Here is a 6,000-nt window from a genome sequence, read left to right as displayed (position 1 = left end):
CCGGTCTGCAGCTCCGCCGGGTGCAGAGCTGCAGACTGTGTGATAGAAGTCTCGCGAGCTCCCAGAGCGTTACCATGGCAACACTCAGGGAGCTCGCGAGATTTTTATTACACTGTCTGCAGCTCTGCACCCGGCGGAGCTGCAGACCGGAGAGTTACCCCACTGGACCACCAGGGAGACACTGGACCACCAGGGAATTAAATTAAGGTAGGACACAGCCCCCAAATCCTGACCCCCTAATGTAAATAATTTTCTCCCTACCCCCCCCCTGTAACCCCTTCACTCCCTGCCCCTTCCCCTCCCCACCCTGTAACCCCTTCACTCCCTGCCCCCTCCCCACCCTGTAACCCCTTAACTCCCTGCCACCCCAACTGTAACCCCTTCACTCACTGCCCCCCTCCCCACCCTGTAACCCCTTCACTCCCTGCCCCCTCCCCACCCTGTAACCCCTTCACTCACTGCCCCCCTCCCCACCCTGTAACCCCTTCACTCCCTGCCCCCCTCCCCACCCTGTAACCCCTTCACTCCCTGCCCCCCCAACTGTAACCCCTTCTCTCCCTGCCCCCCCAACTGTAACCCCTTCACTCCCTGCCCCCCTCCCCACCCTGTAACCCCTTCACTCCCTGCCCCCCCAACTGTAACCCCTTCACTCACTGCCCCCCTCCCCACCCTGTAACCCCTTCACTCCCTGCCCCCTCCCCACCCTGTAACCCCTTCACTCCCTGCCCCTTCCCCTCCCCACCCTGTAACCCCTTCACTCCCTGCCCCCTCCCCACCCTGTAACCCCTTCACTCCCTGCCCCCCCCAACTGTAACCCCTTCACTCACTGCCCCCCTCCCCACCCTGTAACCCCTTCACTCCCTGCCCCCTCCCCACCCTGTAACCCCTTCACTCACTGCCCCCCTCCCCACCCTGTAACCCCTTCACTCCCTGCCCCCCTCCCCACCCTGTAACCCCTTCACTCCCTGCCCCCCCAACTGTAACCCCTTCACTCACTGCCCCCCTCCCCACCCTGTAACCCCTTCACTCCCTGCCCCCTCCCCACCCTGTAACCCCTTCACTCCCTGCCCCTTCCCCTCCCCACCCTTTAACCCCTTCACTCCCTGCCCCCTCCCCACCCTTTAACCCCTTCACTCCCTGCCCCCTCCCCACCCTGTAACCCCTTCACTCCCTGCCCCCTCCCCACCCTGTAACCCCTTCACTCCCTGCCCCCCTCCCCACCCTGTAACCCCTTCACTCCCTGCCCCCTCCCCACCCTGTAACCCCTTCACTCCCTGCCCCCCAACTGTAACCCCTTCACTCCCTGCCCCCTCCCCACCCTGTAACCCCTTCACTCCCTGCCCCCTCCCCACCCTGTAACCCCTTCGCTCCCTGCCCCCTCCCCACCCTGTAACCCCTTCACTCCCTGCCCCTTCCCCCCCAACTGTAACCCCTTCACTCACTGCCCCTCTCCCCACCCTGTAACCCCTTCACTCACTGCCCCCTCCCCACCCTGTAACCCCTTCACTCACTGCCCCCTCCCCACCCTGTAACCCCTTCACTCCCTGCCCCTTCCCTTCCCCACCCTGTAACCCCTTCACTCCCTGCCCCTTCCCCACCCTGTAACCCCTTCACTCCCTGCCCCCCTCTCCCCACTGTAACCCCTGCCCCCCCACACTGTAACGCCTGCTCTCCCTGCTCCCCCACTGTAACCCATTTTCTTCCTGCCCCCCCCACTGTAGCCCTCTCTCCCCCTGCCCCCCCCACTGTAGCCCTCTCTCCCCCTGCCCCGCCCTGTAGCCCTCTCTCCCCCTGCCCCCCACTGTAGCCCTCTCTCCCCCTGCCCCCCCACTGTAGCCCCCTCTGCCCCCACTGTAGCCCTTTCTCCCCCTGCCTCCTACACTGTAGCCCTTTCTCCCCCTGCCCCTACACTATAGCCCTTTCTTTCCCCTGCCCACCCACTGTAACACTTTCTCCCCCTGCCCGCCGCCCACTGTAACCCTTTTTCACCCTGCCCCCCTACACTGTTACCTGCACACACACTCCCTACCACACGGTCACCCTCACCTGTCTCTGCGTGTATGTGTATGAGTCTCCTTTTGTGTCAGTGTGTATCTGTTTACATGAGTGTATGTGTATCTGTGTGTAGGAAAATAAGTGTCATTGTGTGTGTATCGCTGTGTCAGTATGTGTATGTGTGTGTCTCTGTATGTGTGTATGTGTGTGTCTCTGTATGTGTATACACTGCACACATACTCTATGCAAAAAACATGCTTACATCCAAACACACATTGTGTATATGTATATTTTATATACACAATATACACACACTGCATCCACTACACACGCACTGCAATCAAACGCAAACATTACATACAAACACACCCATGTATTAAAACACCAAAATGATATACGAACACCCCTTCATTCAAACACCGACACTACACACAAAAAGCACACCTACATTTAAAGTCCAGCACTACTTTCAAACACCCCTGCGTTCAGACGCAAACATTACAAACAAGTACACCACTACATTCCAATGGCAACAGTACATACAAACACTCCCATACATGCACACACATACTTAAAGGACCACTTCAGCTTAATTAAGTGGTCTGGGTGCCAGGTCCATCTAGGATTAACCCTGCCTGCTGTAAACATAGCAGTTTCAGATAAATTGCTATGTTTACAAATGGGTTAATCCAGCCTCTAGTGGCTGACTCGTTGACAGCTGCTAGAGGCGCTTCAGCGCTTCTTACTGTGATTTTCACAGTGAGAAGACACCAGCGTCCATAGGAAAGCATTGAAAATGCTTTCCTATGGACTGGCTATATGCGCGCACGGCTCTTGCCGCGCATGCGCATTCAGCCGATGACGGCTAAAGGAGGAGAGTCCCCAGCGCCAAGGGAGCCCGGCGCTGGAGAAAGGTGAGTTTTTAACCCCCTTTCTCTCCCTTCAGCCTGGCGGGAATGGGACCCTGAGGGTGGGGGCACCCTCGGGGCACTATAGTGGTCCTTTAATACACAAACATGCTTACATTTAAACGCTCAAACACTGCTCACAAATATAACCCTGCAACGATGGACAAATGGTAGATTCCCAGCAGGCATAGCATTGTTGAAGTTCTCCGACAGGTGGAGATCTACCTTTTGGCCACAATTGCACTAGAGGGGGCCCCAGAAAGCATACTTGCACCAGGGCTCTCTCTACATTAGTTCCACCACTGGGATAATCAATGTGAGGGGCCTGGATGAGCAGGACACAACGTCTGATTCTGACTGAGTCTGTGAGTAAGCAGTTGTATGCCTCTAAAACTGATTGCCATGATATGCAAAGTTTCTGCCTCTAAAACTGCCATGATATATCAACATTATGCATCTAAAACTGCCATGATATGCCAAATTATGCCTCTAAAACTGCCATGATATGCCAATTTTATGCATCTAAAGCTGATTGCCATGGTGTGCCAATTGTATGCTTTTAAAGCTGATTGCCATGGAGTGCCAATTTAATGCATCTGACTGCCAATTGTATGCCTCTGAAGCTGATTGCCGTGATGTGCCAAGTTTGTGCATCTAAAAGTGATTGCCATGATATGCCAAGTTTATGCATCTAAAGCTGATTGCCATGGTGTGCCAAGTTTATGCATCTAAAGCTGATTGCCATGGTGTGCCAAGTTTATGTATTTAAAGCTGCCCTGATGTTCCAATTGTATGCCTCTAAACCTGGTTGCCATAGTGTTCCATTTGTAAGCCTCTAAAACTGATTGCACGGGTGTGCCAATTTTATGCACCTAAAGTTGCCATGATGTGCCAAGTTTATACATGTAAAACTGATTGCCATAATGTACCAATTTTATGCATCTAAAGCTGCCATAATGTTCCAATTGTATGCCTGTAAAGCTGATTGCCATGGTGTGCCAATTGTAAGCCTCTAAAGCTGATTGCCATGGTATGCCAACTGTATGCCTCTAAAGCGGATTGCTATAGTGTGCCAATTGTATGCCTCTTAAGCTGTTTGCCAGATTTATGCCTCTAAAAGCAATTGCCATGGTGTACATCTAAAGCGGATTGCTATGGTGTGCCAATTGTATGCCTCTAAAGCGGATTGTCTTGGTGTTCATTTTTTAAAATATGCATTAAAAAAAGCAAGTGGGTCTCGAAAAATTACCATTTTGAAAAGTAGGTCTCGGGCCATAAAAGTTTGGGAAGCCCTGCTTTAAAGAGTTTTGTGTTATCTGCAAACACTGAAACATGACTTTCGATGCTTATTTCAAGGTCATTTATAAATATGTTTGTAACGAACCCCTGGTATTTCGTATTATACGCTCGTTTGCACACTCCCGAATTGCTAGAGGTTTGAGTGATTATAGCCCATCACATAGTACGCTAGTTCGTACTCTTCCGAAATCCAAGCAGGTTGTGGGAAAAATCAATTGTTACGTTTTTCGCATACCCAAGCAGCAGTCGAGACTTGATGAAGGGTACAACAAGAATGTTTTGTTATGGCCAGATGGCCCACTTTTATACACAGACCCCCAGCATATGGTCTCCAGCAAAGTATGGTAAAACATGCCAAGGAGTCTCAGTGTCTGGGAGATAATTGAGTGTACTTTGCTTAAACTAATTATCTCCCAGGCACAAGAGGTACAGAAAATAAAACCTAAAACACCCCAAAATACACATAACATACATAGCAACTCCCACAAGTATTATATCCTCGGATAGCCTGGATCTGAGCGTCCAACATATCCAAATAGCGCCCAGATCCCACGAACACAGCCGAATTGCCAGTTTTGACCGACCGCACACGTGGCGTCTGCCCAAAAAAGTAGTAGCGGACGGTCACGTTCGAGCGCTCCAAAACTAACAAAATGACGAACGGTTCCCCTGTCTCATACGTAGCGATTGATCGCCTTGTACATGTGAACAAGCGTACTGAAATACGCTCTCCTGGCTCATTGTGAAATGAAACGGGTGTTCATACAAAATTACCGATGTTCGCAGGGTCGAGTGTCAGACTTAGAGTTCCAGTGCACTCTATTTTCCAGTGTACATGTTGTTCGGTTATATGAATGTCGGCCACAGCAAGAGAGCACTTAAGTTGTTGAGTTCTTTTAAGTTAAATGAGCTAGGGTGTGGTTGGTGTTCGGTAAATCCAACTACCGAATGCAGGGGAAATAACTAGAACAAGGAAAATTTACAGGGTTTTCTCACAATGTTAAATAGAAGCAGTGCCAGAACAAAACCCTTAGGACACCACTTACCACCTTTTGTCCGGCTTGAAAATTTACCATTAATAATAACTAGTGATGTCGCGAACACAAAATTTTCGGTTGGCGAACGAGAACTTCCGCAAACGTTCGCGAACCGGGCGAACGCCATTGACTTCAATGGGCAGGCGAATTCGAGTACGAATTCGGTAACATTTCCGCCACTGTCTGCTTATACCGGGGGTCTAGTAGCGTGGACACCCAGTACAGGTCGTTCTCCTTCAGCCTTTTAATACGAGGGTCCCTCAACAGGCACGACAGCATGAAAGACCCCATTTGCACAAGGTTGGATGCCGAGCTACTCATTTCCCATTCTTCCTCCTCACACAGAGTAGAATAGGGACTGTTCCCCCTACATAGGGTCACTTGGCACATATGGATTGACACCTGTCATCAGAGACCATGATACACACTGACACAGAGCAGAAGAGAGACTGTTCCCCATACATAGTGTCACTTGGCAGATATGGATTGACACCTATCCTAAGGATCCCTAAAACACACTGACACAGAGCAGAATAGAGACTGTTCCCCCTACATAGGGTCACTTGGCAGATATGGATTGACACCTATCCTAAGGATCCCTGATGCACACTAACACAGAGCAGAATAGAGACTGTTCCCCCTACATAGGGTCACTTGGCAGATATGGATTGACACCTGTCCTAAGGATCCCTGATACACCCTGACACAGAGCAGAATAGAGACTGTTCCCCCTACATAGGGTCACTTGGCAGATATGGATT

Source organism: Pelobates fuscus, chromosome 8 (assembly GCF_036172605.1).
Source record: "Pelobates fuscus isolate aPelFus1 chromosome 8, aPelFus1.pri, whole genome shotgun sequence".
Taxonomy (NCBI): Eukaryota; Metazoa; Chordata; class Amphibia; order Anura; family Pelobatidae; genus Pelobates; species Pelobates fuscus.
The sequence above is the reverse complement of the archived record's forward strand: the minus strand, read 5'-3'. Positions refer to the sequence as shown.